Here is a 21,612-nt window from a genome sequence, read left to right on the forward strand (position 1 = left end):
CGTCTGAAATATTCTATATGACACTGCTGACGGCATGTGCTTCACATTACAGGAATATGTTGTCGACCCACCTAACTTGTACACTTAGCGAAAGGGTAAAAAGTTTCTTCTACCTTGCTCGATTTAGGTTTTCTTGTGGATGTGATAATCACTCCCAAAAAAGTGATGAAGACATAAGAGTTTGTCACATAAACTGCAACAAATGAATGCAAGTTTCACAGTCGCACAGTTTTCCCTGTGCTCTGTCAAAACATACGTTTTTAACGTTTTCAAGTTTTTCCGTGTGTAGACCGTCAAATCCTGCATGTGTCCAAGCAAATCTGAACATGTCCTGGAATTTTGGAGAGCGAAGTTGATCATGTCTGACTGCATGATCTTTGGTAATTGTCTGAAAATAAAAAATTAAAACCTTTCACTCGAGGGAGGATTGAACCAGGGACCTTCCGTTCCGTAGCTGCTCGCGGTAACCACGGGACCACGGTGCTCATCACTGTACACGTACCTTGATGTGTCTTATCTTGGACACGGACTACTCAGTTTGTATATTTTGCTTGTTTTTTTCATAGTTCCATACAACTTCTTCCTGTTTTCTCGATTGATCTGTGTTCAGTTTTTCATGGCCTATCCCTGTGCCAACTTATAACTAAATCTGAGGGGGGTGCGATGGGGAGGTTCCCTTGTCAGATGTTAAGTGGCTCTGAGCACTATGGGACTTAACTTCTATGGTCACCAGTCCCCTAGAACTTAGAACTACTTAAACCTAACATACCTAAGGACATCACACACATCCATGCCCGAGGCAGGATTCGAACCTGCGACCGTAGCAGTCCCGCGGTTCGGGACTGCGCGCCTAGAGCCACTAGACCACCGCGGCCGGCAGATGTTAAGTCCTATAGTGCTCAGAGCCATTTCTTGCATTACAGATACAGAGAGCAAACACGGGTTTGGACAAGGTGAGCGGGGCTGTTTTATCCAAACAACAGCAGTTGTGCTGCTGATCTTCGCGACCATCGAAACAAAGAAATACGGAGAAGTCCTCTTTCCGCATCGGCGTGAGAACGCGATTCGGAAGTTGGTTAACTGGAGATTTGGAATTGGTGGTGGGAGAGGCCGATGACCAGTTGCGCCACATATTGTTGAAGAAGCTGCTGTTGCCATGCCTGAGAACGATGGACTTGATGTGCGATCTTCGAGCAGTGCACGACCTGTGTCACAACAGCTGAACATTCCATGGTCCACCGTTCGAAAAGAGATTCCAACAATTGTGAAATGGTAGTGTCTTGGAAGGAGAATGTAAGATGAACATCAACAAAAGCAAAACGAGGATAATGGAATGTAGTCGAATTAAGTCGGGTGATGCTGAGGGAATTACATTAGGAAATGAGAGACTTAAAGTAGTAGATGAGTTTTGCTATTTGGGGAGCAAAATAACTGATGATGCTGAAAGTAGAGAGGATATAAAATGTAGAATGGCAATGGCAGGGAAAGAATTTCTGAAGAAGAGAAATTTGTTAATATCGACTATAGAGTTAAGTGTCAGGAAGTCGTTTCTGAAAGTATTTGTATGGAGTGTAGTCACGTATGGAAGTGGAACAAGGACGATAAATAGTTTAGGGAAGAATAGAATAGAAGCTTTCGAGATGTGATACTGCAGATGAATGCTGAAGAGTAGATGGGTAGATCATGTTATGTATGAGGAAGTAATGAATAGACCTGGGGAGAAGAGGAATTTGTGGCACAACTTAACTAAACGAAGGGATCTGTTGGTAGGACAAGTTCTGACGCATCAAGGGATCACCAATTTAGTATTGGAGGGCAGCGTGGAGGGTAACAATCGTAGAGATGAATACACTAAGCAGATTCAGAAGGATGTAGGTTGCTGTAGGTACTGGGAGATGAAGAAGTTTGCACAAGATAGAGAATCATGGAGAGCTGCGTCAAACCAGTCTCTGGACTGAAGACCACAACAACACCTATACAAACTTCACATTAGTCACCAACCTTTGCCGCGCGACGCAGACATTGAAGTAGACTTTGCTCTGCACAGGGTGGCAGCCAGTCCAGGAATATTTTAGGTAATTCGTTTAAAAAATTTATTTAAAAGGGCCCCAGCAAATCTTTACTAGTTCTCTCCCCCGAACAACTTCCGCTGTGCCTACGTGACGCAAATTGCTTGCCTTTCAGAACCGAGGCAGTTCTGTCCAGTTAAAGTTGCTGACAAGATACGCCTTGAGCCCTTGCTGAAACTGCTAGCGAATTCACGACATCGGTTTTAGCCAATAGCGTGCGTGTGATACAGGTCACGTGTATTTCCTATAGGGGATTTTGGAGTGCAGAACTCAGTTGCCTCTTTCTCCCTATGCTGTGATCCACACATCGAGCAGAACATACGTCTGTCTCTCTTGGGAGGCAGAGCCTCTGGCTCAGCGTTTTATGACCGACGACCAACGTAAGTTATCATGAACCGCCTCCCCATTTACTTGTTCATCCTCCTTGACTGGCCTAAACCTGGTAACTTTTGACCCTAGGCGCGCCCTTTGTATACCTTACACTGAAATATATTCTCCTTATTTTACCTAATGTCCTGTCCTGTCGTTTAACGGCAGCTCTGGATGCCCAATTACAAGTCCTGACCGCTCAACCTCCTGTACGTTCTCGTCGTAAGCAGAATCCAACAACTATATTCCCTCTCCCTGTCCATGCACAGCGAACACGCTTTTTTTGTGTGTTTGATCGTTGCGGACGTCACATGACACCCGTTCAAGTTCGTTTTGTTGATCCTTCCAGTCAGTTTCTTATTACAGAGGCCAACACGCTCTCTCACCGAACACGCTGAGCTACCCTGCCAGCACAGCACTCGCCTGCCGCCACCTCGTCGTAAAAATGGCCGCGCACAGGTGTATATTTGACGACCGAAATTATCTTGCGATTTTCTCAATAACGCTTGAAAAGTACGCGCTACTGCTTCTCGTCGTCATGGAGTGGTACGAGTGTACGAACTTTGAAGTAAATCCACGTTCAAACGTCGTGGCCTCACCTTGTCAGTCGGATAGAGCGTCTGCCATGTAAGCAGGAGGTCCCGGGTTCGAGTCCCGGTCGGGGCACACATTTTTCAACTGTCCCCGTTTAGATTTTATTATAATTTCATTTTTCGAGAGCTGCAAGATAACGATAGATATCTGTACAGAAAGGGTGCGACACACTTCCTGCAGCAGACTGCAGTTACTCCTACTCCTGCCCACCACGGAGTGCCCCATGCAGCGCTGTCGACCCTGCCGACTTGTCTGCAGCGCTGGCCAGGGGCCGAGTGCGGACCTGCTCGCAGCCACGCAGCAGCTCCACACGGCACGGCACGGCACGGCGCACACCTGTTGCTGCTGTCGCGACTGCTGTCTCGCGGCCTGGCCCCGGTGGCGCAGCAGCTGTCTCCGCCACAGCTGGGGCTGCCACGTGTCCGGACGAACAGAATACGAGGTGTGGCTAGAAGAAAACCGGACTAGTACTGGTGAAACAATAAAACGAATGCAATAAGGCTGAAAGTCGCGTGGCCTGTCACGTGACTCTCGCTCCGCCTACTGCTCGAGTTTCATCTGCCTCCTGCACTCAGTCTGCCCGTGGCGTCTGTTTTAAGTAGTTGACGTTTTGTCTGTGCGTCGGAAAATGTTGAGTGTACAGAAAGAACAGCGTGTTAACATCAAATTTTGTTTCAAACTAGCAAAATCTGCAAGTGAAACGTTTGTAATGTTACAACAAGTGTACGGCGATGATTGTTTATCGCGAACACAAGTGTTTGAGTGGTTTAAACGATTTAAAGATGGCCGCGAAGACACCAGTGATGACACTCGCACTGGCAGACCATTGTCAGCAAAAACTGATGCAAACATTGAAAAAATCGGTAAACTTGTTCGACAAGATCGCCGTTTAACAATCAGAGCAGTGTCTGAGTTAACAGGAGTTGACAAGGAAAGTGTTAGGCAGATTCTTCATGAAAGTTTCAACATGAACAAAGTGTGTTCAAAAATGGTTCCAAAGTGTCTCACAATTGAACAGAAGGAACGCCGAAGAATGATTTGTTCTGACATCCTGGAAAACATTGAAAGTGATCCCACCTTCTTACAAAATGTTATTACTTGCGACGAATCGTGGTTTTTTACTTACGATCCCGAAACTAAACGCCAATCGATGCATTGGAAAACTCCTGGTTCTCCACGACAAAAAAAAAAGCACGAATGTCAAAATCGAAATTCAAGGCAATGATGATTGTTTTTTTTTTGACATCAAAGGGATTGTGCACATTGATTGGGCATCAGAGGGACAAACAGTGAATCAGCATTACTACATTAGCGTCCTGGCTACCCTACGTGAGCGAGTACGGAGAAAACGGAACGATTTGTGGAGAAAAAAGTCATGGATCCTTCACCAAGACAATGCCCCAGCTCACAGTGCGTTGTCAGTGAAGACGTTTTTGCCAAAACACAACATTCCCATATTAGATCATCCACCCTACTCACCTGATTTGGCCCCCTGTGACTTTTTTCTTTTCCCTAAAGTCAAGTCAGCTTTGAAAGGAACTAGATTTGAGACTGTTGAAGCAGTAAAAGAAAAAGCGACGGAAGTAATGTGTGGACTTACCGAAAATTATCTGCAGCATTGCTATGAACAGTGGAAAATTCGTATGGAGCGGTGTAGAGACCGAGGAGGAGAGTACATTGAAGGAGATAACATGAAATTGTAAATAATTGTAAATAAATGTTTTTTTCCAGCATCAGTCCGGTTTTTTTCTAGCCGCACCTCGTACAAGCCCGGCCTGGTCGACTTTTGTTTGGCTTTTTAGCGATGAGGTAGAGAACGCGCGAAGACCCGTTCCAGGCTGATGAGGTAACCGCGACCAAGAAGTATAGGAAAAATAACAACATATGCCCGGTAGCGGCTCGTAAGTACACATTCTTAGCGTTCGCAAACTTTTAAATTCAAATAAATACGAGAGTGTGAAATTATTAGCATATCTTGTGTAACAGTTTAGCTTATCACAATATTTATACAACTTCAGCCGCTTTCAGTAGTAATAGTAGTAATAATAATAACAATAATAATAATGATAAGAAAGTAAATTGGAAAAAGTAAACACTACATGGCAAGCACCCGTATCATCTAACACAGCCACACATCGATCAAGACGCATCCAACACATGGCTAAGAAAAGGCAATATATACAGTGAGACGAAAGGATTCATGATTGCAATACAGGATCAAACAATAAACACCAGATATTACAGCAAGCATATTATTAAAGATCCCAATACCACAACAGATAAATGCAGACTTTGCAAACAACAAATAGAAACAGTAGATCACATCACAAGCGGATGTACAATACTAGCAAATACAGAATACCCCAGAAGACATGACAATGTCGCAAAAATAATACATCAACAGCTTGCCTTACGACATAAACTTATAAAATAACACGTTCCTACATACAAGTATGCACCACAAAATGTACTGGAGAATGATGAATACAAATTATACCGAAACAGAACCATTATAACAGATAAAACAACACCACATTACAAACCTGACATCATACTCACCAATAAAAAGAAGAAATTAACACAATCGAAATATCCATACCCAATACAACAAATATACAAAAGAAAACAGGAGAAAAAATTGAAAAATTCATCCAACTGGCTGAGGAAGTCAAGGACATGTGGCATCAGGATAAAGTTGAAATTATACCAATTATACTATCAACTACAGGAGTCATACCACACAATCTCCACCAGTACATCAATGCAATACAGCTACATCCAAACTTATATATACAACTACAGAAATCCGTAATTATTGATACATGTTCAATTACCCGAAAGTTCCTAAATGCAATATAACATATACCGTGCAGTTAAGAGGAAGTCACGCTTCATCAAGGTCCGCGTCACTTTCCAGTTTTGACCAGACATAAGTCTGAGAAAAGAAAGAAATGATAATAATAATAACAATATGTATATAACATGTGTGAAAAAGTAAGGAATTGTTTCTGTGGATTTTTGTTTTTTACTTAACTAAGTCCTGTTTCTGGCAAGAACGAAATAATGTTTAAGCTGACAGTACTCTCCATTTCGCATTTTTGTGTAAGTGGGAGTTTTCGTACTTTTCTATTTTTTCGGACAAATGCACAATATCCCTCATACATTCTTTAGCTAAGGGACTATCTTTCAGGCTGAAATCAAGCATTCTTATGTTGTGCCCACACAACAACTTATGATTATACACTTATTATACACATCTTTGTGAAACGTTCGCTTGTAGTCACGCTTCTTTGCTTTCGTCACTTTCTCAGACAACGGATCTGCTCTGGGCCGCCCTATTTCCAACTTTTCCTGGCAATTTTCTTTCGTGCAAGCACTTCTAACAGATTCAACAGAGTTCATGTTGACACTGTACAGGTAAGCCAATGCCTGCACTGTAAAAAACCAAATCCAACACACAAATTGCCGTTTGCGGCAATCATTGAATTCAAGTAATACTACAAAGAGAAGAGAACAGACCAGAAAATGAATGCAGACCTGCTGAAAGAGGACCACATTACGGAAAGATATGCACTTGCAATTGAAAACAGGTTTGCTTCCGTGCGAGAAGAAGGCACTCCGTCTTCAGGTCACAAGTCGCCCATGGGGACCACCCGACCGCCGTGTCATCCTCAGCGGAGGATGCGGACAGGAGGGGCGTGTGGTCAGCACACCGCTCTCCCAGTCGTTATGATGGTTTTCCGTGACCGCAGCCGCTACTATTCGGTCGAGTGGCATCACGAGGCTGAGTGCATCCCGAAAAATGGCAACAGCGCATGACGAGTGGGGCCTGAAGATGGCATCAATGTAATGCCGAAACTGGTAGCACATAGAAGTTCATAAAATAAAATAAATTTCTACAATACATACGGCTGTTGGTAAATTATTGCATCAAGAAGTTCATGCCAGCCATCGTCCCACGATCCATAATGGATCGACGGAGATTGGATGTTGTGTGGTCCTTATCATCATAGTTTCATCCGCAAGTCGCTGAAGTGGCGTCAACTCGAAAGACTTGCACCAGGCGCACGGTCTACCCTACGGGAGGCCCTAGCCGCACGGCATTTCCGTTTTATATTACACTAAAGTCTCCGCGATTTAGGTATGATGGTCCCTTGGACATTGAAGAATGTTATATTACCGCCTTGAATGGACGTAAAAAAAATACTTTATTTATGCAGACATTTTCAGATCAGGTCCGTAAAAGTACTAGCGGCATAATGTTACGTAAAGTACACTCAGATGACTAAAGTCATGAGACGCCTCGCAATGTGTCTGACACCCTTTCTCCCCGGCATAGTGCAGCAGCACGACATGGCATGGACTCAGCAAGTTGTTGCAAGCCTCCTGCAGAAATATTGAGCCATGCTGCCTCCATAGCAGTCCTTAATTGCTAAAGTGTTGCCAGTGCAGGATTTTGTGCACCAACTGACGTGTCGATTCTTCTTCTTCTCCCGCTGCTGCCTCCATCCCACATTGTGCGCAGGGTCGGCAGGGTTAAGTGTGGACGTGGCATGGCACGGCACGGTTAAGGGGTGGCCGGATGCCCTTCCTGCCACCACCCTGTACCGCCTGGGGCGGAATTTGTGTACCCCAGTTGTCTACGTCTAGTGAAAATCGTGAAATAGTGTGAATGTGTATCAAATGTCTGCGAGTCGTGTAACTGAGGCGGGACGTGGGGACCAGCGCGGTATTCACCTAGTAGGATGTGGAAAACCGCCTAAAAACCACATCCAGGCTGGCCGGCACACCGGCCGTCGTCGTTAATCCGCCGGGCGGATTCGATCCGGGGCCGGCGCCCCTACCCGAGTCCAGGAAGCAGCGCGTTAGCGCTCTTTTTTTTATTTTTTTATTTTTTTTTACAATTTGCGCGGACCACTTTTTTTGTTGTTGTTGTTAGTAGTAGGTCAGGGGACAGAGTGTTCAGGGGTCGTAATTGGAGGCCTGGCCACGGTCTCCCCGTCTCCTGACAGGATAAGGGAGAGGCAGCGGAAAGGAAACATTGTACATTGATATAATGTTTTTTTTATTAGTAACAATAATACACTCCTGGAAATGGAAAAAAGAACACATTGACACCGGTGTGTCAGACCCACCATACTTGCTCCGGACACTGCGAGAGGGCTGTACAAGCAATGATCACACGCACGGCACAGCGGACACACCAGGAACCGCGGTGTTGGCCGTCGAATGGCGCTAGCTGCGCAGCATTTGTGCACCGCCGCCGTCAGTGGCAGCCAGTTTGCCGTGGCATACGGAGCTCCATCGCAGTCTTTAACACTGGTAGCATGCCGCGACAGCGTGGACGTGAACCGTATGTGCAGTTGACGGACTTTGAGCGAGGGCGTATAGTGGGCATGCGGGAGGCCGGGTGGACGTACCGCCGAATTGCTCAACACGTGGGGCGTGAGGTCTCCACAGTACATCGATGTTGTCGCCAGTGGTCGGCGGAAGGTGCACGTGCCCGTCGACCTGGGACCGGACCGCAGCGACGCACGGATGCACGCCAAGACCGTAGGATCCTACGCAGTGCCGTAGGGGACCGCACCGCCACTTCCCAGCAAATTAGGGACACTGTTGCTCCTGGGGTATCGGCGAGGACCATTCGCAACCGTCTCCATGAAGCTGGGCTACGGTCCCGCACACCGTTAGGCCGTCTTCCGCTCACGCCCCAACATCGTGCAGCCCGCCTCCAGTGGTGTCGCGACAGGCATGAATGGAGGGACGAATGGAGACGTGTCGTCTTCAGCGATGAGAGTCGCTTCTGCCTTGGTGCCAATGATGGTCGTATGCGTGTTTGGCGCCGTGCAGGTGAGCGCCACAATCAGGACTGCATACGACCGAGGCACACAGGGCCAACACCCGGCATCATGGTGTGGGGAGCCATCTCCTACACTGGCCGTACACCACTGGTGATCGTCGAGGGGACACTGAATAGTGCACGGTACATCCAAACCGTCATGGAACCCATCGTTCTACCATTCCTAGACCGGCAAGGGAACTTGCTGTTCCAACAGGACAATGCACGTCCGCATGTATCCCGTGCCACCCAACGTGCTCTAGAAGGTGTAAGTCAACTACCCTGGCCAGCAAGATCTCCGGATCTGTCCCCCATTGAGCATGTTTGGGACTGGATGAAGCGTCGTCTCACGCGGTCTGCACGTCCAGCACGAACGCTGGTCCAACTGAGGCGCCAGGTGGAAATGGCATGGCAAGCCGTTCCACAGGACTACATCCAGCATCTCTACGATCGTCTCCATGGGAGAATAGCAGCCTGCATTGCTGCGAAAGGTGGATATACACTGTACTAGTGCCGACATTGTGCATGCTCTGTTGCCTGTGTCTATGTGCCTGTGGTTCTGTCAGTGTGATCATGTGATGTATCTGACCCCAGGGATGTGTCAATAAAGTTTCCCCTTCCTGGGACAATCAATTCACGGTGTTCTTATTTCAATTTCCAGGAGTGTATTTTATTTAGTCATTTAATTTTAATGTCCCAAAATAAAAATCATATATGAAAAAGAAGGGAAAGGAATGTAGGGCCGAAGTGACATCCTCGTTACTTCACTGGGAGTCCATCCTATCCCTCGAAGCAACGTAAACCGGGGACTCCCCACCACTTCGGGGGGTTATGAAACAAGCTGCCTAGAAAGTTCGCAAAATGCGTTTTATATTTAGAGTGGCGGCGGATGATTTCGTGCTGTTCTAGTAGATAATGCCAATAGTCCGTGCCCGATATCGAGGTCCGCGAGAGCACGTAGTGCGATGCGTGTCCTCCAATCCATCGGATTGCCGGTGTTTTTCGTGAGGGGAAAAAGACAGCGTCAGGGAAAAGTAAAGCGTCCGTCGTGATCGTGGATTGGTCAGTGTGTCGGAGGAGGGCCTTGATGCGTTGCGTCAGCCGCCAAACATCCGTTGCCTCACCGCAGTGCAGAGGATGTTCGTCGGTGTCCTGCATGCCACATATAAGGCAGAGCGGGGAATCCACCATGCGAATGTCGTACAATCGTTGGCGGTTGACTGTCTTGCGGTTGATTAATGTATACCGTGACGATCTCGCTGCCGTGGTGAGGAGAGGCGTATGGACAGCTCGCCAAATCTGTCGCCAGTCTCGCGTTGGGTATTTAAGTTCGACAACATTGATGCCACGATGACGCTGCAAGTACCAATATATCTCACGGGTAGTGGGGATTCTTATAGAAGGTATCTGTAACTGAACATAACTACAATCAACAAAGAATCGCACGACGTGAGAAAACGAGGGCGACGCTCTCCGCTATCCTGGCGGGACCCACTGACCTGTCGATTATGTCCGATATCTTGGTGGCCAAATCGTTCACTCCAATTCTCCAGAATGTTCTTCAAACCAGCTGTGAACAATTGTGGCCGAGTCACATGGCGCATTGTCGTGCCCTCTGATGACCTCTGTTTCCTTGCGTAAATACCATACGCATTCTGATCGGTACCAGCACTTACTATGTACCTACATGTTTAGTTTGACGTTGATACTACATCAGAATATTTTGTGGTATGTATAGCTGGTATACATGTAAACATTTTATCTTTCTTATGTAGCACCAGGACTTTTATAAATTTGGTGTCAGCAAACTAGGTTAGTTGGTTACACACATTTTGTTTTTGTAACAGATCTGAAGATGGCAATAGCCGAAACCGGTCATGGTCAAATTGAGCCGTGGAAAAATTTGCTGTTTTGAAGAGCGCGCCGCAGCGCGTAGTGTGAAGCAGTCGGACTCCGTTTCTGGCGGTGGCGCCGCTTTGGTGTCTCCCTCTGGTGGGAAAGGGGAAAGGTTGCCTGTTTACGTGCATTTAAGGGGCGCTATCAGCTCGCTAGTTGGTCAGTCTGGGTGAGTCTGGAGTCAGTCTGGGGTCAGTCTCTCGTCCCCAGCTCGCTACTCTGTCTCTCGTCCGAATTTGTGTCCCAGTGAGGGAACTCAGCGAGTGGTCCCCCGGTCGTGGCTTAGCTCCTGCATCTGAGTCTGCGCGTTAGGCCGCCCGTCTGCTCGAGTTTGCTCAAGGAATGGTCATTGGCGGTTGGATCGATCGGTTGGTCGGTTGCGCACAAGATGACTTGTCCGTCTTGAGCGTAGGCGCGTGTGAGGTCACCACGTGAGTCCAGTGGGCCGCGCCGTATAGAGAGGGGTAGTGGCTTCGCGGCCGACACGAGAGCAACAGGAGTCAACCCACGACGTCGGTCTGGCCGGTGCGAGCTGCGGCGCCGTGAGACGGGAGATCGGCGCGCCTTCCTGCGTTCGTTGAAGCGGCTGGCAGCGGACGGTTCGGGAGAGCGATGGGGGTGCTGCGCCAGGTCTTCGCCAGAAATCGCAGTTTATTAGAAGTTAAGTGATTCGTGATACGTTGTTTCAGTTACTTGTTAAATTCTACTTGTTTTGTGGCGGCCTTCGTAGCGACAACACTTCGCTGTAGAAACGGCCTACGAAGTCACCGCCACACTTTTAATAGCGGGCCGACCGGTCCGCTGGAACAGTGAACAGAAAGATGAAAACCCAAACACTCGGATTAAATGAAAATCGGTACTTATCTTTATTAACGACGATACAGAACACAGTGGTGAACATGGTCTACAGAAATCTGTCTAGTTCGAGTCGGTGCGGCTAGGCCAGCGTCGGCTGACGACAAACAACAACTCTGCTGCGATGAACACACAACTGACTAGCAAGTACACAATTCGGTGGCGAGTCTACAACTGAGCGGCGAATCCAGAACTGTCCTAGCGCTCGCGACTCCAGCGCTTAAGAAGCCAGAAGCCAGCGGTTGCGCGCGCAGACTTGCGGCGATTTCCTGTCTCGCTGGCGCTGCTTATGCGGACGGCGTCCGGACTTTGATGCTGCCAACCTTTCTGGCAGCGGGCTCGGTTGGCATTACTGGCGAGGATATAACAACTTGTTTTCTTGGTCAGTCTCTCGTCCCCAGCTTGCTCGTTTTCTTAGGCAGTTAGTGTCTGTCTGTCTGTTGTCGGTCTGCCGTACGTTAATAGCTGCCTCTGTCATGTTTGTCGGATTCGGTGTTAACGAATTTAGTGCTTGAAGTGTAACGGCCGAAATCCTGAAATATGTTTTTATCTTGCCTATCATCTTGAGAGACGGTGTATGTGTAATGTAGAGCATGTTTGTATATTTTATGTAAGACTGCATTTCATGGGTTTTTATTTAAATGGTCAGTTTAGTATATAAAGTTGCCACCCTTGCACCGTCGGTGTCTAGTTAATCTTTTAATTTTTGAGTTTTGTACCATTTGCATCCCTCTCACGGGGTGCATAGTTTGTGTGCTTGTGTGAATTTTTAAAACTTTTACTTTAAGGTAATCTGATGTGTTGCAGATTTGCACCAGTGTAGTCTTTCAGAGGTTGTAGTGAGCGGTCGTGACTACGGCCGTGTTAAAAGGGAGCGGCAAGTTTCTCAGCTCGAAAGCTCATACTATGAAAAAAAATTGTTATTTCTGCCTCTGAATAAATTGTAACTTGATATTTACAGGGTGCTTTCTCATTATAATTTTAAATCAGTTTAAAAAAATGCTTTTAGGAATAAAATTTCCATTTATTAAAAAAAAATTGTTTCATCAGTTACCAGTTGGCAACTGCTTCCACGCTCACATAGTGTCATTAAATATGTTAATGTTCTTAATGAATCGCTAGTAAATAAAGTAAATTCTTAAGAAAAGCTTTTGAAAGTGAAAATCACGGTTCAGAAATGTAAAATTTCTTTTTTTTTAAGACGGACCTGTAAAATAAAGTGTCATCCATAAAAATTACATCGTTGTATGGAACATGATCTACATGAATGACTGGAGGTGATCTCTAAGTAGCCGAACACAACCACGACGAAGCCCACTCCTTGTAAACAGGAACTACAACCACGAAATTGCAAAGTTACATGTCTGGTGATTCGACATGTACTGCTGCCATTCACGAACAGCATTCCATGGAGTATTTTCCAAGAGGATAACGCTCGCGCACATGCCGCTATTGTAACCCAACATACTGTACAGAGTGTCCACATACTGCCTTGGCCTGCTCGATCAGCAGGTCTGTCTCCGACCGAGCACGTACGAGGCATCATCGCACGTAACTCCAGGGTGATACACAAGCAGTATTAACCGTCCCTGTACTGACCAACCAACTGCAACAGGAATGGCACTCCACTCCACAAACTGACAACCCCCGCCTGTACAGTACAATGGCTGCATGTTTGTGTGCTTACATTCCACTTATTATTGCACCAGCGTTTCAAATTTGCAATGGTCTATGTGGTGCTCACATTAACCTGTTATTGTACAATGATAACCATTTAAATGGCCGGCCGGTGTGGCCGAGCGGCTCTAGGCGCTTCAGTTTGGAACCGCACGACTTCTACGATGGCAGGTTCGAATCCTGCCTCGGGCATGGAGGTGTGTGATATCCTTAGGTTAGTTAGGTTTAAGTAGTTCTAAGTTCCATAGCGCTCAGAGCCATTTGAACCATTTTTTCAACCACTTAAATGTGTTACCTAGAGAAATGTTTTCCCGAAATTTCATTACTCTACATTAGTTACGCTTTGCCGCCTAGCCGCGAGGGACATCCGCGCGGTCTCAGCCGCCTTGCCACGGTCCTCGCGGCTCCCCCCGTCGTAGGTTCGAGTCCTCCCTCGGGCATGGGTGTGTCTGTTGTCCAAAGCGCGTATTACTTTACGTTAGATTAACTTCGGCCTAGGGAGCGACAACCTAAGCAGTTTGGTGCCATAAGATCTTACCACAAACTTTTTTTTCTGTTTTCTTCCCTGTGAGTGTAAACTTGCTCCCACTAGAGTTCTACATCCACACGGATACTCTGCAAATGACATTTAAGTGCCTGGAATGGCGTTCACATAGCCACCTTCACAACTGTCCTATTATTCCAATCTCGTATAGAGCGCGGAAAGAACGAACACCTATATCTTTCCGTACGAGCTCTGATTTCCCTTATTTTATGATGTCGATCGGTTCTCCCTATATACACTCCTGGAAATGGAAAAAAGAACACATTGACACCGGTGTGTCAGACCCACCATACTTGCTCCGGACACTGCGAGAGGGCTGTACAAGCAATGATCACACGCACGGCACAGCGGACACACCAGGAACCGCGGTGTTGGTCGTCGAATGGCGCTAGCTGCACAGCATTTGTGCACCGCCGCCGTCAGTGTCAGCCAGTTTGCCGTGGCGTACGGAGCTCCATCGCAGTCTTTAACACTGGTAGCATGCCGCGACAGCGTGGACGTGAACCGTATGTGCAGTTGACGGACTTTGAGCGAGGGCGTATAGTGGGCATGCGGGAGGCCGGGTGGACGTACCGCCGAATTGCTCAACGCGTGGGGCGTGAGGTCTCCACAGTACATCGATGTTGTCGCCAGTGGTCGGCGGAAGGTGCACGTGCCCGTCGACCTGGGACCGGACCGCAGCGACGCACGGATGCACGCCAAGACCGTAGGATCCTACGCAGTGCCGTAGGGGACCGCACCGCCACTTCCCAGCAAATTAGGGACACTGTTGCTCCTGGGGTATCGGCGAGGACTATTCGCAACCGTCTCCATGAAGCTGGGCTACGGTCCCGTACACCGTTAGGCCGTCTTCCGCTCACGCCCCAACATCGTGCAGCCCGCCTCCAGTGGTGTCGCGACAGGCGTGAATGGAGGGACGAATGGAGACGTGTCGTCTTCAGCGATGAGAGTCGCTTCTGCCTTGGTGCCAATGATGGTCGTATGCGTGTTTGGCGCCGTGCAGGTGAGCGCCACAATCAGGACTGCATACGACCGAGGCACACAGGGCCAACACCCGGCATCATGGTGTGGGGAGCGATCTCCTACACTGGCCGTACACCACTGGTGATCGTCGAGGGGACACTGAATAGTGCACGGTACATCCAAACCGTCATCGAACCCATCGTTCTACCATTCCTAGACCGGCAAGGGAACTTGCTGTTCCAACAGGACAATGCACGTCCGCATGCATCCCGTGCCACCCAACGTGCTCTAGAAGGTGTAAGTCAACTACCCTGGCCAGCAAGATCTCCGGATCTGTCCCCCATTGAGCATGTTTGGGAGTGGATGAAGCGTCGTCTCACGCGGTCTGCACGTCCAGCACGAACGCTGGTCCAACTGAGGCGCCAGGTGGAAATGGCATGGCAAGCCGTTCCACAGGACTACATCCAGCATCTCTACGATCGTCTCCATGGGAGAATAGCAGCCTGCATTGGTGCGAAAGGTGGATATACACTGTACTAGTGCCGACATTGTGCATGCTCTGTTGCCTGTGTCTATGTGCCTGTGGTTCTGTCAGTGTGATCATGTGATGTATCTGACCCCAGGAATGTGTCAATAAAGTTTCCCCTTCCTGGGACAATGAATTCACGGTGTTCTTATTTCAATTTCCAGGAGAGTAGGTTGGCGTCAACGAAATATTTCCGCACCGGAGCAGGAAGTTGGTGATTGAAATTTCCTGAGAAGATTCATCGACAACGAAAAACGCGTTAGTTGTAATGATGTCCATCGCAAACCCTGGGCCATGTCAGTAACACTCTCTCCTCTATTTCGCGATAATACAAAACGAGCTGCCCTTCTTTGAACTTTTTCCATGTACTGCGTCAATCCTATCTGGTAAGGATCCCACACCGTGCAGCAATATTCTAAAAAGACGGCGGACAAGCGTAGTGTAGGCACTCTCCTTAGTAGATCTGCTACTTTTCTAAGTGTCTTGCAAATAAAACGCAGTCTGTGGTTAGCGTTCCTTACAACATTTTCTGTGTGTTCCTTCCAATTTAAGTTGTTCGTAATTGTAATTCCTAGGTATTCAGTTGAATTTGCGGCATTTAGATTTGACTGATGTATCGTGTAACCGTAGTTTGACGGATTCTTTTTGGTACTCATGTGGATGACCTCACACTTTTCGTTATTTAGCGTCAATTGCCAATTTTCACAGCACTCAGGTATATATTCTAAATAATTTTGCGATTTGTTTTGAGCTTCTGATGACTTTAATAGTCGATAAACGACAGCGTCATCTGCAAACAACGTAAGACGCCTGCTCAGATTGTCTCCCAAATCGCTTATGTAGACAGCAAAGGGCCTATAACACCACCTAGGGGAACGACAGAAATGACTTCTGTTTAGTCGATGACTTTCCGTCAGGTACTACGAACTGTAACCTCCCTGACAGGAAATGACGAATCCAGTCACATAAGTGGGACGATATTGCATAGGTGCGCAACTTCACTACTGTGTGGTACAGTGTCAAAAGCATTCTGGAAATCCAGAACTACGGAATCAATTTGAAATCCCTTGTCAGTAACACTCAACACTTCGTTTGTGTATAGAGCTAGTTATATTTCACAAAATCGATGTCTTCTAAATCCGTGTTGACTGTGTATCAACAGACCGTTCTGTTCGAGGTAATTCATAATCTCCGAACACAATGTATGTTCCAAAATCACTCTACTCAGATTGTCTCCTAAATCGTTTATATAGATAACGAACAGCAGAGGGCCTATGACACTACCTTGTCTTTCACTAGAGACTGAGTGATCCCGTTTATGAGGGGGAGCACAGTGTAGGGCACTTTCCTCTACTAGAGCGGTTGGTCTGCATTACACGCACTGTGTACGAGAACGTGTTTGCTCTGCGGAGCAGTAACGTTGCTCAGCGGACGGCAGAGGCAGGTTTCGCTGCTGCCTGAATTCCTGGAGAGGCTAATGAGACGAGTACACGTGCAGTGGCGGTCCGCAGAGGTAAGGCTGTGGACACACGGCTGTGCGGCCGCGGGCGGGGCATTAATTAGAGGGAAAACCCGGGGAAACACGGCGCGCAGCGGAAACAGCGGCGCAGGGGCCGACCCGCCGGGGACTCGCAGCCGCTCCGAAAAAACACCGGCCTCCCAGCTCTGGAGAACAGCACTCGGGCAGTGCAGAAAGCGTAGTTGCCGGGAAGACATTGAACCAAAAATAGAGAGCCATAGACAAACTCCAACAATGGTGCCATACGACTAAAATGACGATCTCACCCATCAAATCTACACTCCTGGAAATGGAAAAAAGAACACATTGACACCGGTGTGTCAGACCCACCATACTTGCTCCGGACACTGTGAGAGGGCTGTACAAGCAATGATCACACGCACGGCACAGCGGACACACCAGGACCCGCGGTGTTGGCCGTCGAATGGCGCTAGCTGCGCAGCATTTGTGCACCGCCGCCGTCAGTGTCAGCCAGTTTGCCGTGGCATACGGAGCTCCATCGCAGTCTTTAACACTGGTAGCATGCCGCGACAGCGTGGACGTGAACCGTATGTGCAGTTGACGGACTTTGAGCGAGGGCGTATAGTGGGCATGCGGGAGGCCGGGTGGACGTACCGCCGAATTGCTCAACACGTGGGGCGTGAGGTCTCCACAGTACATCGATGTTGTCGCCAGTGGTCGGCGGAAGGTGCACGTGCCCGTCGACCTGGGACCGGACCGCAGCGACGCACGGATGCACGCCACGACCGTAGGATCCTACGCAGTGCCGTAGGGGACCGCACCGCCACTTCCCAGCAAATTAGGGACACTGTTGCTCCTGGGGTATCGGCGAGGACCATTCGCAACCGTCTCCATGAAGCTGGGCTACGGTCCCGCACACCGTTAGGCCGTCTTCCGCTCACGCCCCAACATCGTGCAGCCCGCCTCCAGTGGTGTCGCGACAGGCGTGAATGGAGGGACGAATGGAGACGTGTCGTCTTCAGCGATGAGAGTCGCTTCTGCCTTGGTGCCAATGATGGTCGTATGCGTGTTTGGCGCCGTGCAGGTGAGCGCCACAATCAGGACTGCATACGACCGAGGCACACAGGGCCAACACCCGGCATCATGGTGTGGGGAGCCATCTCCTACACTGGCCGTACACCACTGGTGATCGTCGAGGGGACACTGAATAGTGCACGGTACATCCAAACCGTCATCGAACCCATCGTTCTACCATTCCTAGACCGGCAAGGGAACTTGCTGTTCCAACAGGACAATGCACGTCCGCGTGTATCCCGTGCCACCCAACGTGCTCTAGAAGGTGTAAGTCAACTACCCTGGCCACCAAGATCCCCGGATCTGTCCCCCATTGAGCATGTTTGGGACTGGATGAAGCGTCGTCTCACGCGGTCTGCACGTCCAGCACGAACGCTGGTCCAACTGAGGCGCCAGGTGGAAATGGCATGGCAAGCCGTTCCACAGGACTACATCCAGCATCTCTACGATCGTCTCCATGGGAGAATAGCAGCCTGCATTGCTGCGAAAGGTGGATATACACTGTACTAGTGCCGACATTGTGCATGCTCTGTTGCCTGTGTCTATGTGCCTGTGGTTCTGTCAGTGTGATCATGTGATGTATCTGACCCCAGGACTGTGTCAATAAAGTTTCCCCTTCCTGGGACAATGAATTCACGGTGTTCTTATTTCAATTTCCAGGAGTGTACATACCTGCTGTTAAAAGGACATCTAATCAGAAATCCGACTGTCAGAATTGACGGCTCACCAGTTCTCCGGCGACGTGAGACACGCTACCTAGGAGTTATCATTGATGACAGGTGGAGCTTCGGCAAACACATTGATACCGTTACCCAGAGATCTCTCCACATATTAAATAACCTCATCTCAATAGGCCATAAAAGATTCCATCTCCGTCTACACCTAATTAAGCTCTACCACAATAGCATCCTAACCTCAGTTGTGGGCTATGTCTCGGGAGTCTGGGCGCACAGGCTCACGAGGGTTGTGCCCGCCATGGCAGTGAGAAGGGTCCAGAGAAGCACGATATTGAGATCTGTGGGGGCCTACAGAACATCTCCAGGGGGGGCCCTATTAGTTATAATGGGGCTCTGCCCTCTGGACATAAAAATAAGGGAACAAGTGGCTTGGTACTGGGCCAAAAAGGGAAATAATGAGAAGATTGCAGACATCATGGGTAAAAGGGTGGGGGATAAAAGGGAAATAAGGAAAAGAGGGGAGGAACTTTGGAAGGAGTCTTGGGAGGTAGAAGAGGCTGGACGTAGAACTTTCCAGTTCATACCTGATGCAAGGGAACGCTTGGAATTGAAATACTTTGAGCCCACACGAGGAATGATCCATTTTCTCACTGGCCGTGGACCCTACCCGACATACTTATGTCGATTTGGGAAGAGGGCAACACCAGCGTGTGACTGTGGCGTTCCGGAGGGTACGCCCGACCATGTAGTTTACGAATGCCCCCTCTTCAATGATGTTGCGAACACACTACGAGACAGACTACCAAACTATGACACATATCAACTACATAGACGAGAGGAAACTTTCCAGATCTTAAACACATTGGCTAACGAGGTATCGCGAAAAGCTTTAACAGAATACTTGAAGGACATAAACTAAATAACAAAGACAACCATCACTGATTGCGTCCAGAGCCCTATTCCCATAACGCCTGTGCATGGACTGGCCGACTTTCCATCATAGTTGGAATCTGCCACGCGCAGGATTAGGGGGAGTGGGGGTCAATGCTACCGATAAGGACATGCACCGGAAATGACGTAGGGTAAGTTAGTTTGTAGGACTTAGTTATTTAGGAAAACTATGCTAGGGAACTGCAGCGAATTAACATCATGGCCTGCCCAGTGCCAGGGGCACGCTCTTGGGGTTTAGCTCCAAGAGCAAGGTAATTTAAAAGTAGGTTTATATCTTTCACTGGCACACATGTGACGCTGAAGACGATAGGAATTAGTTATAGGAATTAGATATAAACTGTAGATATTAGATGCCCATTGTATGTTAAAATTAACTGCAGCTCACTCAAAAACTGTAACTAGCTGCAAACTAAGTATAAAATGTATAAGTATTATGACCCACTAATGAAATAAGGGCAAACCTACGTTTCTAGCATTTGTAGACTTAGAGAAAGCTTTTGACAACGTTAACTGGAATACACTCTTTCAAATTCTAAAGGTGGCAGGGGTAAAATACAGGGAGCGAAAGGCTATTTACAATTTGTACAGAAACCAGATGGCAGTTATAAGAGTCGAGGGGCGTGAAAGGGAAGCAGTGGTTGGGAAAGGAGTGAGACAGGGTTGTAGCCTCTCTCCGATGTTATTCAATCTGTATATTGAGCAAGCAGTAAAGGAAACAAAAGAAAAATTCGGAGTAGGTATTAAAATTCATGGAGAAGAAGTAAAAACTTTGAGGTTCGCCGATGACATTGTAATTCTGTCAGAGACAGCAAAGGACTTGGAAGAGCAGTTGAACGGAATGGACAGTGTCTTGAAAGGAGGATATAAGATGAACATCAAAAAAAGCAAAACGAGGATAATGGAATGTAGTCAAATTAAATCGGGTGATGCTGAGGGTATTAGATTAAGAAATGAGACACTTAAAGTAGTAAAGGAGTTTTGCTATTTAGGGAGTAAAATAACTGATGATGGTCGAAGTAGAGAGGATATAAAATGTAGACTGGCAATGGCAAGGAAAGCGTTTCTGAAGAAGAGAAATTTGTTAACATCGAGTATAGATTTAAGTGTCAGGAAGTCGTTTCTGAAAGTATTTGTAAGGAGTGTAGCCATGTATGGAAGTGAAACATGGACGATAACCAGTTTGGACAAGAAGAGAATAGAAGCTTTCGAAATGTGGTGCTACAGAAGAATGCTGAAGATAAGGTGGGTAGATCACGTAACTAAATGGTTCAAATGGCTCTGAGCACTATGGGACTCAACTGCTGAGGTCATTAGTCCCCTAGAACTTAGAACTAGTTAAACCTAACTAACCTAAGGACATCACAAACATCCATGCCCGAGGCAGGATTCGAACCTGCGACCGTAGCGGTCTTGCGGTTCCAGACTGCAGCGCCTTTAACCGCACGGCCACTTCGGCCGGCGATCACGTAACTAATGAGGAGGTATTGAATAGGATTGGGGAGAAGTGAAGTTTGTGGCACAACTTGACTAGAAGAAGGGATCGGTTGGTAGGACATGTTTTGAGGCATCAAGGGATCACAAATTTAGCATTGGAGGGCAGCGTGGAGGGTAAAAATCGTAGAGGGAGACCAAGAAATGAATACACTAAGCAGATTCAGAAGGATGTAGGTTGCAGTAGGTACTGGGAGATGAAGAAGCTTGCACAGGATAGAGTAACATGGAGAGCTGCATCAAACCAGTCTCAGGACTGAAGACCACAACAACAACAACAACAATGAAATAAGGAAGTGGGTTAACTTTGTATAATTATAATGGTTTTGTTAGAAAAAAAAAACTGAGCTCCCACCTGGTCCATTACAATAGCTGCACCCGTAACTGTACCTGTCATGACTCCAAAGAAGTACGAGCTAGGTCGAAGGACTGACCTACTCCATGCCTGTCATGATGATGATGCTGATGATGATGTTTGGTTTGTGGGGCACTCAACTGCCCAGTCATCAGCACCTGTACAAAGTTCCAATTTTTACACAGTCCAATTTTTTACACAGCCCAATCCAGCCGCTGTCACTAATGATGACGAGGATGATGATGAAACGCC

General features: G+C 47.7%; 1 protein-coding gene across 1 annotated transcript in view; it reads right to left on the bottom strand.

Moving 5' to 3' along the window:
- LOC126214988 (acetylcholinesterase-like) overlaps positions 1 to 21,612 on the bottom strand; it is a 762,016-nt gene that overhangs the window by 187,190 nt on the left and 553,214 nt on the right. The gene's annotated exons all lie outside the window — the stretch shown is intronic.

Source organism: Schistocerca nitens, chromosome 12, assembly GCF_023898315.1.
Source record: "Schistocerca nitens isolate TAMUIC-IGC-003100 chromosome 12, iqSchNite1.1, whole genome shotgun sequence".
Taxonomy (NCBI): domain Eukaryota; kingdom Metazoa; phylum Arthropoda; class Insecta; order Orthoptera; family Acrididae; genus Schistocerca; species Schistocerca nitens.